The sequence below is a fragment of the Tursiops truncatus genome, chromosome 2 (genome assembly GCF_011762595.2).
Source record: "Tursiops truncatus isolate mTurTru1 chromosome 2, mTurTru1.mat.Y, whole genome shotgun sequence".
In the NCBI taxonomy this organism is placed as follows: Eukaryota; Metazoa; Chordata; class Mammalia; order Artiodactyla; family Delphinidae; genus Tursiops; species Tursiops truncatus.
This window is the reverse complement of record NC_047035.1, coordinates 11,337,405-11,351,192: the sequence shown is the minus strand read 5'-3', so window position 1 is coordinate 11,351,192 and position 13,788 is coordinate 11,337,405.

Below are 13,788 nucleotides of genomic sequence, written 5' to 3'. Positions count from 1 at the left end.
TTGACAGTCTTGGCGTTTTCTTGGCAGTTTATCTTAAGCCCTGTCTGTATGGTACTTTTACAGACACCACCTTGCTAGTTGTATAGTGGATTTGTTTGTTTTTTTCATCAGGCACCGAAAAGTTTTCCTCAGCAAGATACCCCCATAAACGTGGGATAAGGATTGATGAAAACACAGTCGCCGCGTGGGAGAGCCAAATCGCTCTCCCTAGATGCCCCTTGTCTGGGAGTTTGCAGTAAGTTCAGCGATGCACTAACAAAAACACTTATGTTTATGGAGCACCTTACAGTTCGCAAAACACTGGTAAATGCATGGCTTTCTTTGAACACCAAAACCGCCCTTTGAGGTAGTCAGGACGGTTATTATTATCGCCCTTTTACAGCTAAGGAAATAGGCTCAAAAATACTAAGTCGTTTGCCCCGGGGCGCACATGCAGCATTAGTAAGTAGGCAAGACGAGACTAGAACCCAGACATTCTGACCCTGGTCATCAGACACATTATCTCTCACAGTTCTATGACAGGCCCTAGCAATACATCCTGTATTTGTCCTCTGGGAATTTATTTAAAACTGCCTTTAAAGTATTTTCATTTTCAGTCTCTCCCCACCCTTTGAGAAACAAGTTTTCCAAGTCATGCCACCAGGTCTTTTGGTTGCTCTCAAACCATCTCTAAGCTTAAAAGAATAAGAGCAATTTCCAATTTTGTGATGTTTTTAACCATCTCTTTGTCCTTTATTATTTTATACGTTTTGCATTTGGTTGGAATATTTAAGTTTTTTTTTTTAACATCCTTCAATGGAAGTATTTTATCTCTTTAAATATGATCGTTACTTTTCTCTGGACTTTCTTCAGATTTGATGTATCTTTCTTGTGCTCATTCATCACCTCCTTACTTCATTGGAAAGATTATTTCTTTCCAATTTGTGTTATTTCATTTTTCCCCCTTTCACCCCACACATCTCTCCCCAACCCCAATCCTCGAAGGTTTGGAGATTGTAGCAGAGATTGTAGTATTCCCTTGTCCAAAAAAAAGGACCCTTCTAGCTGGTAAGGGTCTCTTCAGCTGAGCACATGTGTGGACAGGAGACAAGAAGTGCATGGAAAAGTGAAAAAAGGCAAGGGAAATAGGCCCATCTAGTTTGAACAAAGGTTTGGCTCTGTGTGCCCACCTCCAATTCCCCTATACTGTTATACTTCCCCCTAAATGCACAATTGAATCTTATCTAAATTCAAGGCACGTATACCATTATTTCTATTATTTTGCCTTTGTCTTCAGCTAAATACTGCATTAACTGAAAGAGCTGTTATATGCAAACTAAAAATTCCGTTATCCAAACCACCTCTTGATAACTTATTAAACATGAAATAAGATCGGTCTCCACTATTTACACTTTCTCATTTATTCCTAACTTTCACTGCTTGATTTTGATTCTGTTTCCTAGAGACAATATAACAAAAAAAATTAAAACAATACTAACAATATCATTCTAAAATCCGAGGGTAACCCCATTTTTCTAAAAGCTTTTGATGTGTAAATCTATCAAAGACTTTTTGAAAAGCCAAATAAGGTCTGCTGGTTTCACCTTGCCCTTTTGTCTATCTGAACACTAGGAGAACTCTAGTATGCTAGTTCGGTTAAGATTTACCTTTACAGAAATCATGCGTAAGTGTTCCATGATTTTTTCCCACCCTTTAAGTCATATACCTTGTGTTTTCTTATCATACCACTTAGGTGTACTTACTAGATACTGAATTAACTTGGTTTACACATCATATGTCAGAGTTTAGATTTGTCTATTTCAGTTCAGTCCTACACATATATTTTTTTTAAAGCATCCAATACCATGTGCCAAGCACAATGCTAGATGCTCAGGGTAAAAAATAAATGATTCTTTGCCCTCGAGGAGCTTAGACTCCAATAGGAAGACAGACTAAAAAATAATTTTTTTTAAAAAGTGCTAAGACAGTGTTCAGGAGCAGTGAAGAGTATGGGTTCTAGAGTCAGACAGATCTGGGTGGGCATGTGACACAAGCCAGCCAGTGAGAATCTATTCTGGAAATTTCTGGCAGGCTCTCCTAGGAGATGTTTCTTCTTAATCTATATCTCTGGAATTATGACCTTAAAGGACAATGTAAATTGTCTTCCTTAGCTATAAGGAGAAAGACATGAGCAATAGGAGAGAATGGGGACCACAAGCAGAAAGAAACAGAAATTGAGAAAAGTGGAAGCCCTGACATCATTTGAACTCCTGGGCATAGCTGTGCCCTAAACCAATCTAACCTTGGTCTTTCAGTTTTTATGAGCCATTAAGTTGCCTAACTCCCCTTTTTTCATCTTAAACTCGTTGGAGGTGGATAAAAGCAGTACATTTCTGTCACTTGCAATCAAGTGTTCTGTTCTTCCACTCCCTGCTTCCTCCATCAGTGAATGTCACCCCATTTTCTGTTACTCCAATCTGATCCTTCATTTTTCTACCATACGTAACGATCCACCAAAGCCTCTCCCTAGGCTCATCTTTCTGGAAATACAATATAGAAGCTGAGTTTTTGAAATCATGAAGAAAAGGAAAATTCTATTTCCTCCATATCAGCATTCTAAGAGAAGTATTATCATACTTACTTTATTTGTCTAAAGCTATGCAGCTAGTAAAGGATAGTGCTGAGGTCTGACCTTTGATCTATTGGCTCCAACTGACAATCTCTCCACTCCAGCATAACAGAAATCCATTGAAGAATATCTGGGTGTGCCTCAGGAGAGGAAGAAGAATGTCGGATTTAAAAATGAAAAAGAGATGTAAGAAAACTAAAACTTTTCATCGCTTATAATTTTTTTTTGAAGAAAGACTCTATTAAAAAAATAATGTACAAATTTAAAAAGAGTGAACTTGGAACACCAAGATTATCTTTTGAAGTGCAGAAGGGCAATTGTTTCTCAGGATTCTTTGTAATAATGGATGGCAGCTTTTGTTGGATCTTATATTAGCATTGTGCTTTCAATTCAGAAGTGTGTTACTGATGTTACCAGTTGCATAACTCTCAGTGTTTTTCCCACCTTGCAGCTCTCTGCTCTTGCCGCTTTCTTATCTTGAGTTTCTCTTTGAGGTCATGCAATTGTAGATAGACACAAACAGACCCAGAGAGAGGCACTGCATTCCTCGAAGACCTTCGGTCCTGGAACAGCAATTAAAAGTTTTTTCTAGAGAGGAGAGAATTGAAGATGTTTGAGCCTGAGGTACTTCAGTCTTAGTACATTATATAATTTTCTAGAACCCTAACACCTGTTCATTTAGAGCATGAACATTTATAAAAATCTCATTAAAAAGAAGTGGGTTGGGCTTCCCTGGTGGCGCAGTGGTTGAGAGTCCGCCTGCCGATGCAGGGGACATGGGTTCGTGCCCCGGTCCGGGAAGATCCCACATGCCGCGGAGCGGCTAGGCCAGTGAGCCATGGCCCCTGAGCCTGCGCGTCCGGAGCCTGTGCTCCGCAACAGGAGAGGCCACAACAGTGAGAGGCTCGCGTACCGCAAAAAAAAAAAAAAAAAAAAAAAAGAAGTGGGCGAGTGTGCCTTTCTTTTTCATTGTATACACAGAGCTCAAAAACCTGATCTCTAGGCTATAGCTCTAATCAAGCCCTTTTATATAACTATAGCAGGAAGGTTCCACATTGTAGGTCACTGAGAATATATTGAATCCGGGGCTCACTAAGCCCTTTATTGAAAATTGGAGAGGTTTAAGTCAACAGTGCTAGTCTCTTGTGACTTGGAGATATCAAAGGAGGAAATTTGTTTGTACCTGTAATTTGAGAAGCTAAAAGTGCCACCTCCTGAGGTAGGGGTGGGCCGGCAGGGAGCTTAATTGCGTTGTGGCTGAATTTGGAGTCAGATTTACTGACACTGTCAAAAGTAATTTAAGGTTTTTTTCACAGAGAAAGACCTAAGATGCTTGATTCTCACATCAGCTGCACCCCAGTCTAAACTTTTCATGATTCGGATTAGTTCAGCCAGGCTTGTCTCTTACAGAGCTCTTTCTTAGCTTACTTCAGCATTTTTGTTGACTTTTTTATTAAAAAGTGGGGGAAAATCTGAGGAAAAAAAAGACTTGACTAACAGAGCATTTGTTAAGACTCTTTGGGTTGCAAGTGATAGAAATCCAGCTCCGATTAGTTTAAGCCCAAAGCAGGATTTATCATAGAGAAAATAAAGAGTGGCCCAGAACTCAAGGACAGGAAAGTATCAGAGCTTCAGGAACAGTGAGAACCAGGGATTTGAACTTGGTCAGGATGTGCCTTCTGTTGCTTACCTCTGCTGCTTTCAACAGCTTGGCTTGGTTATTAACTCACCGTGGAAGGGCTTTCTCCGTGGGTCGAAAAACAACATGGCTCCCAAGTTAGACCATTCATTGAATAAAAGAGTCTGAGTTTCAGGCTGCTGATCCCAAGCATAACATCCCTGGAGAGGGGCGCTTTGGCCCAATATTTGAGTCAGGAGCCAAACTTCAAACCAATCAACAGTGGCCAGGAAGTGGGGATAGGCTGTATTAAATCAGTTCTTACAGGACTCATGTAACACACAGGTGCTCAAACTATGGGGATTTAGGAGTCCCCTAGACCCTTTTAGGGGGCCCACAATGTCACCGTTATTTTCATTAAAAACACACAATTAAATAAAAATTCTTTTCATAATAACACTAAGATATTTGACTTTTTCACTCATTCTCTGGAGAGCGTATGGTGGAATTTTCCAAAGGTTACATGACATGGGACATCACAACAGATTGAACACAAAAACAGATGTGGAATCCAGGTAGTTTATTTTTATTTTTTATTTTTTTCAGGTAGTTTAGTCTTCTATTAAGCCTGACAGTAAAGAGATTTAAAAATGTAAAACAATGCCACTCATCTCACTATTTAAAAAATATATATTTATATTTCATAAAAATGTTGTTTATGTTAGTATGTGATGGGCTTGTTATTGCTATTTTTAAGTGAATTAATAAATATTTTAAATATTTAAGTATTTCTAATATAGTAAATATTAATAGTTATAACCTACATAAACAGAAGCTCTTTAGAGACATCAATAATCTCTAAGGAGTTCCTGAGATTAAAAAAGCTCCCGATGAGGGTGGGAGGGAGGGAGATGCAAAGGGGAAGAGATATGGGGACATATGTCTATGTATAACTGATTCACTTTGTTATAAAGCAGAAACTAACACACCATTGTAAAGCAATTATACTCCAAGAAAGATGTTAAAAAAAAAAAAAAGAAAAAGCTCCTGAACCACTAATATAACTATGGGCAACTTGCTTGATTTTTCTGTGCCTCAGTTTCTTCATCTGTAAATGGGGATAATAATAGGGCCTACCTTATAGGGTATGGGAGGATTAAGAGAGTTAATACTTTGTGAAGTGCTTAGAGCAGTTCCAGGCACATAATAGGTGCTTTAGAAGGGTTAAATACTACTACTACTACTACTACTACTACTACTACTACTACTACTGCTACTAAAAGAGAGGTTCACAGACTATGCCAGAGGTCAACAACATTGGAATCAAAAAATAACCAGTCAGGGAAAACTGTATGAAAATGTCTAGGGTTTTATGTTAAGGCAGGTACTACAGAAAAAATAAGTACAAGGGTAGAAATTATCTCATTACTTGGGCTTTATATATCTTGATTTAGGTCATTCCGTAGTTTGAGTTTCTCTAACAGCATGATAGCTGATTCTGTGTCTCAGGGTTAGCAACTTTCCTACATGGTTCTCCTTTTTGGTTTTGTTTTCAAAAAATTTTTATTTTTTATTGATGTATAGTTGATGTACAATATTGTATAAGTTACAGGTGTACAATACAGTGATTCACAATTTTTAAAAGTTATACCCCATTTATAGTTATTAAAAATATTGGCTATATTCCCCATGTTGTACATATGTCCTTGTAGCTTATTTTATACCTACTAGTTTGTACTTCTTACTTCCCTACCCCTATATTGTACATGGCACTTTAGATCTACTTTGACTATTTGTTGTGCCCTAACCCACAATTTGCCCTCCCCTGTTGGCAATACATGGGAAAGCATGATATCATTGTGTGACCCTCTGTGTACCAAAGGCACATTTAATCCTTGAAGTATTCCTGAACTATAGGTATTATTAATTCAGTTTCACAAGTGAGGAAACTAAGGCTGAGAGAAGATGTAAGTGGCCCAATGTGACACAGTTAAAAAATAACAAAGCCAGGAATTGAACCTAGATTTGTAGGATGTTGAAGTCCAACATCTTTCCAGTATTCCCTCCGGTCTCCCATCTAGAGAGAAAGAAAGAAAGTTTCTAATAATAAACAAAGTCTCTCATTTCACAATTAGAAATGAAAGACTTAACTACACCTCTCCTCTTTTCTAATACATGCGTTTAATGCCAAAAATTTCCCTCTGAGTACTGCTTGAGCTACATCCCACAAAATTTGATGTATTTTGATTTTTATTCAGTTGAAAATATTCTCTAATTTCCCTTGTGATTTCTTCTTTGACCCATGGGTTACTTAGAAGTGTGTTGTTCAATTTCCAAATATTCGAGGATATTTTTCAGATACCTTTCTGGCTTTCATTTCTAATTTAATCTCATTGTCATCAAATGATATACTGTGTATGAGTTCAATCCTTTCAACTTATTGTGACTTGTTTTATAGTGCAGAATATATTCTATCTTGGTAAATATTGCATGTATAGTTGGAAAGAATGTGTGTTTGGGTATTGATAAATAGAGTGTTCTATAAACATCAGTTACTTCAATATGATGGTGTTGTTCACGTTTTCCATATCCTTACTGATTTTCTGTCTATTTGTTTTGTTGAAAACAAACATTATTGAAAGAGGAGTTTTAAATTCTCCAACTATAATTTTTGATTTGTCTATTTTTTCTTTTGCGTCTATCAGTTGCTTCTTCAACTATTTTGAAACTTTGTTATTAAGTGCATAAGCATTTAGGAATTTAATGTCCTCTAATTAATTGATCCTTTAATCATTATGAAATGTCTCTCTTCATCTGTGCAAAAATTCTTTGCGAGGACATTTACTTTGAGAGTATAGCAAATCCAGCTTTCTGTAGTTAATATTTGCATGTATATCTTTTTCCATCTTTTTACTATTAGTCTATCTATATCTTCATTTTTAAGTGGGTTTTCTTTAGGCAGTATATAGTTGGATCTTTAAAAAAAATTAATATGATAAACTTTGCCTCTTATTACTCATATTTATTTACATTTAATGTAAATGGTCTAAACATACAATCATCAACCATGTGGTCCAGGTTCAGATATGTCAATTGAGATATATAATTTGTCACCCCAAAACAGTTTCAAAATTTCAAGTTTTTTATTTCAATTTTTCAGATGTCCTAAATGGGATATATGGACTACAATACTCCTTCTAAAAATTCCCTTTCATTTTTCCTTCTACTTTGCTCACACAGTGCAATTCTTTGCAAAACTTTTTTTTCAACTCTTCAGAAAATCTCACCCAATGGTGTCTTGAGTTTCCTGTCCTTTTCCCCTTCTGTTTCCTCCTGATTCTGCATTACAGGAGTTCAAAGGGATAGTTCTGACATCTCATCTTGAAGGATGAGGGAGAGAAAGAAACTGACTAGGCAAAACTCAAGTCTTCTTTGGCCCATAGCAGGAGAGAAACGTCTGGGAACAATTATACATTAATATCTCTCGTCCAGCTGTGCTCTCCCATATCACAGCTACAAACAGGTGACCAATATTGAAATGTGCTATTGTGCATTCATTCCCTCTCTTCACAATCTAGTGCCTCCCTTGCCTATGTTGTCAATTTCTACTGTGTCGGAGAGGCTACTCTCTCCAGACAGTATCTTTAGTTGGGAAGGAAAAGAGAGCAAAGAGATATGAGCATTCATTATTCATTCATTCAACATATATTTATTGAGTACCTACCATGTATGAGGTGCCTCTTGGGGTGCTTCGGGGTGAGCAAGTCAGACAAGACTCCTGCTCTTGCAGTGCTCACCTCCTAGTGAAGGAGACACAGTTACCATGTTCAGATGGTCCTGATGGGCCATGAAGAAAATAATTCAGAGAAGGGGAAAGAGAGCCATGGGGAATAGGGTAAGGGCTATATTTTTGCAGGATAGTATAAGGATGGAATGACGTAAGTGAGTAAGCTGTGGGAATGTCCAGGGGAGATTTCTCAGGCAGGGACCCGTAAGTGAGACAGAATGAAGCCATGTAGATTCAAGAGACTGGTGTGACTCAGCATGATGTACAAAGAGGAGAGTGAAGACAAGGAGATGAGGTTAGGTAGGTAGCTAGGCACATTCATGCAGGGTCTGATTGCTCAGGGTAAGATTCTTGAGCAGAGCTGTCCAAGAGAACATTGGGTTGATATGAAACCTATGTGTAATTTCAAACTTTCTGTCACTATGTTAAAAGAACTAAAAACAAATGGGTACAATTAATTTTTATACTGTATTGTTTTTAACCAGATATACCAAAATTGTATCATTTCAGTATGCAATCAATATAAAAACTTGGTGTTTGGCTTTCAAAAAACTTTGCTTAGAAAAACAGGTTGTGGGCCGTAGATTGCTGTCCCCTAAACTAAGGAAGTAGATATTCTTTTATTTTTTTTTTTAATTAGCCAAAACAATCATGAGAAAGGAGAATAGAGCTGGAGGTATCATGCTCCCTGACTTCAGACTATACTACAAAGCTACAGTGATCAAAACAGTATGGTACTGGTGCAAAAACAGACACATATACTAATGGAACAGAATAGAGGGTCCAGAAATAAACCCACATACTTATGGTCAATTAATCTATGACACAGGAGGCAAAAATATATAATGGGGAAAAGTCTGTTGAATAAATTGTGCTGGGAAAACTGGACAGTCACATGTTAAAGAATGAAACTAAAACATTTTCTCACAACATACACAAAAATAAACTCAAAATGGATTAAATACCTAAATGTAAGTCTGGAAACCATGAAACTCCTAGAAGAAAACATAGGCAGAACACTCTTTGACATAAATCATAGCAACATTTTTTGGATCTGTCTCCTAGGGCAAAGAAAACAAAAGAAAAACTAGGCTTCCCTGGTGGCGCAGTGGTTAAGAATCCACCTGCCAATGCAGGAGACACAGGTTCAAGCCCTGGTCCGGGAAGAGCCCACATGCCACGGAGCAACTAAGCCCGTGCGCCACAACTACTGAGCCTGTGCTCTAGAGCCTGCGAGCCACAACTACTGAGCCTGCATACTACAATTACTGAAGCCTGTGCGCCTAGAGCCCTTGCTCTGCAACAAAGAGAAGGCACCGCAATGAGAAGCCCGCGCACCACAACAAAGAGTAGCCCCCACGCGCATACTAGAGAAAGCCCCCGTGCAGCAACGAAGACCCAATGCAGCCAAAAAGAAAAAAAAAAAAGAAAAAGAAAAACTAAACAAATGGGACCTAATCAAACTTAAAAGCTTTTGCACAGCAAAGGAAACCATCAACAAAACAAAAAGACAACCTACTGTATGGGAGAAAATATTTGCAAATGATATGACTGATAAGGGATTAATATCCGAAATATATAAACAGCTTATACAACTCAACATCAAAAAAACAAACAATGAGATATTACCTCACCCCTGTCAGAAAGGCTATCATCAAAAACACCACAAATAACAAATGTTGGCAAGGATGTGGAGAAAAGGGAACCCTCATACGCTGTTGGCGGGAATGTACATTGGTGCAGCTACTGTGGAAAACTGTCTAGAGGTTTCTCAAAAAGCTAAAAATAGAACTACCATATGACCCAGCAATTCCACGGTTGGGTATATGTCCAACAAAAATGAAAATAATTCAAAAATATACATGCACCCCAATGTTCATAGCAGCATTATTTACAATTGCCAAGATATGGAAGTAGCCTAAGTGTCTATCAACAGATAAATGGATAAAGAAGATGTGATATATACATATATATATATAAATAAGATGGAATACTACTGAGCCATAAAAAAATGAAATTTTGCCATTTGCAACAACATGGATGGACTTGGAGGGTATTATGCTAAGTGAAATAGGTCAGATAGAGAAAGACAAATTCTGTATGATGTCACTTACATGTGGAATCTAAAAAATAAAGTAGATATAATTGACATATAACATTATTTTAGTTTCAGGTGTATAATATAATGATTTGCTATTTGTATATAAATGAGACAAGAGGGAAGGGGGCAGGGCACAACCATTAAAAGAATGACACAGCCATTGAGGACACAACAATAACTGGTTAGAACCTACTAGGTCCAAGATGGCAGAAGATTCAATTTCCAGTAGACCTTGAGCCTCATTATATGCTCATTGTAATACATTATCATGCTAAATGACACACCCACAAGTGCCATGACAGTGCTGAGGCAGACCATAAAAGACCAAAAAGTGGGCAGTGGCCCAACTCCTGGAAATCCCTGCCCCTTCCCCAAAATAGTTGGAACAATCCTCCCACTCATTAGCCTATGAAATTACCCAGCCCATAAAAACTAACCACCCCATATTTCAGGGCTGCTCTCACCTTCTGAGACAGCCCACACTCTGTCTATGGAGGGTGCATCTCTCAGGGCTGCCCTTACCTTCTGAGACAGAACATATTCTGTCTATGGAATGTGTATCTCTGCTTTCCCTTTACTATGGTTTGCTCTTGAATGCTTTCCTGTGGGAAGCCAAGGACCCTCACCTGGTGGCCCATCCCAAGAACTCACCTGAGACCTGGGACATGAACATCCTCTCATGCCCCATGTTCCTGCAACCCCTTTACAAAGGATATTAATAAATCTACTTCTTACCTATCACTTTGCCTCTCGCTGAATTCCTTCTGCACTGAAACATGAAGAACCTGAGCTTCATTAAGTCCTGAGATGAGTTGTGTGGTTTCAGGTGGAAGATTGTGGGTTCAAGTCCCAACTGAGGTGTGCGGTTTCATATTGAGAAATGATCCCTACAATAAGTCTAGTTAACATCTGTTACCATACACAGTTACAAAATCTTTTTTCTTGTGATGATAATTTTTAAGAACTAAAACTTTTTAATGAGATGTTTTGCATTCTTTTTTTTACTAAATGCAATGGACTGCATATTTATGTTCCTTCCAGATTCATATGTTGAAATCCTAACTCCCAATGTGATGGTATTAGGAGGTATAGCCTCTGGGAGATGATTAGGTCAAGAGTAGAGCCCTGGTGAATGGTATCCTGTCTCATAAAAGAGACCACAGAGAGCCACCCCATGTAAAGACACAAGGAGAAGACAGACAAAGAAAATAGAGGGAAAGGCATAAATAATACATAGAAGTAGATCTCCCAGAGCTAAAGAAAGATCCAAGTCTTCAAATTAAAAAGTCTCATGAATGAATGAAAGAAAGAACCATATCTAGCCCTAACTTGGAGAAACTTCACAAGTCCAAAGATAAAAAGACTCCAAGAAGAAACAAGAGGCTACATCAAAGGAATGAGAATTATATTGGCTCACATCAGTTACACTAGCTGCTAGAAAACAAGGGAATAATGGCTTTAAAATTCCTGAAGAAAAATGATTTTGAGCCCAGAGTTCTATACTCAGCCAAATTAGCATTTAAGTTTGGAGCAAAATATTTTTTTGACTTCCAAGGACTGAGGAGATTTATCAACCACAGACCGTTCCTGAAAGAAGTGCTTAAGGATGTACTACAGCAAAGTGAAATAGGAATCCAAAAACAGAGAAAGAATTCAGGAAGTAGAAACAAGGCAATTAAAAGAAATACTAGAATGCTGGTTGTGTAATAAGCCTAAAAGTGAAATAGTGTGAAGAAACTAGATCATCTTAGAGAGTAGATATAGGACTATTATAGTATTAAATTTGAAAATCACAATATATTCCATTTCTCCTTCAAGAGCTACAAGTCTAGTGACATATAATTATATCACCTTCTTTACTGGATCCAAACACTCTATTTGATCCTGTCATGAATATTTTTATATCATCAGCACACAGCAGATACTTGTTCTTGGTTTTCAATGTTGGGAATTAAGTTATAGACCATGTATGGAAAATGTAATTAACATTAGAGAACAGAGTAGAAATGTTATAAATTCCACAAACAGAAGTAATGGCATGTTGAGAGGTATAGGTAGGGAGGAATAAAAGATAAGGGGAAGTAAGTACAGAGGTGTTCAGCACCTCACCGGCAGAAAATCGAGATACTGTGTGCCGTAGCGCTGGGGGGGCTGGGCAAGGTAGGTAAGGGAGAGGGCACTGTGGGAGGGGTAGGAAGCAGGGCCTAGGGGCACCGGGACAGGGGTATTGCACGTGTGACGTGAGAAGAGGTGCACGAGGACTGGGAGTGGGGAGGACGGAAGACGTGTGAAAGGGCGGGCCACAGCAGGGTGCGGAGCGGAAGGGGCGTGGCATGGGCGTGGCTTAGCGGGGAGAAGGGGAGCAGGCCCCCACCCTTTGGCCCGGGCGCCTGCGCAGACCAGTTTCCCGCCCAATTCTGGAGCTCGCGCGCTCAAACCTTGCCTCGCGTCATTTCGCTTCATCTCAAGTCACTTCGCCTCGCTGAGCCTCGCGTCTTTGCCTCGCGCCTTCGCCTCGCGTCTTCGCCTCAGCTGAGAGTCATGCCGCGCTTGCCGGTTGTCTGCCTCCTTCTCCGCCGCCGTGTGACCCTGCTGGTCCTGCAGCGTGGCCAGCGCCTGGTCCACTTGACGCTTCCGCGCCGGTGCCCCGCGTCGACCATCGTGAGTTGGGGCCCACCCGCTGGGGCGGCGCAGGCGGGACGCGACGGACGGGAGCGTGTGGCCGAGGCGGGGAGGACGCGGCCGCCGCTCGGGTGGGAGGCTTCGGTGGCCGGGCCGCAGTTGGAGGGCTCAGAGGCCCGGTGGGGGGCCGGGGCGGCGTCGCGGTGAGGGTGCCGGGGTTGGGCCTGAGGCGGCGGGAAGCGGGGACCTGGAGAAGCGCGCGGGCCTCAGAGGGCCGAGCCTTCGTCGTCGGTACCTTTTATGGGCGCGAAGTCCGAGGGGCAGAGCTGTCGTTGCCCACCTCAGAATATCTGCCACCTTCGATCGCCCTCTAAATTGCCAAGACGTAGCGTTTCCCCTAAAACGCTGGAAATCGTGGGCAGCGTCTAGCTTCCAGAGTTCAAAGGTCAGAACTGGGGCGCCATGAGAAGGAAAATGAGTTTTCCTCAAAAATTTCTGTTGGGTCGCCTAGGAAGGGAGCTCCCGCTTTTTAGGTTTCACCAGGCCCCCGTTTTGATGACAACAGCCAAATTCCTCAAAACGTTTAGAGCGGTTTTCGTTCTTCCTTTTGTTCGGCAGCGAGTGACTGTTCCCGGAAGCCGCCGTCGCTAACAGCGTTTTTCATCTTCTCTTCCAGGCGGTGGCTATTGCCCTCGCGGTGTTTTTCACCGCCTTCTTAACCCCCAGGGGGTATGTGCTTAGCAATCTGAACCAGAACCGAAGACAGTAGTGGGAGAAGATGTAGAGCAGCTGTTTGTGTCCAGCAAACTTTCAGAAAACGCTGTGGCTTCTTTAAATGCGCAGAAGTTCGTAGTTGGGTTGATGATGTAACCATTGTGGGTATTCACCTTCATAACCACATGCTTATGGTGAATATTTTGCACTTTTTTGGTATTGTGTATCATAGAGTTATACAGTCACTTAAAAATGTTAAATAAAATTGAGACACTTGTTCATGCTTGGTATTAATGTGTGGTCACAGGATATTTTCAAAACGTCGTGAAAGCCGACGA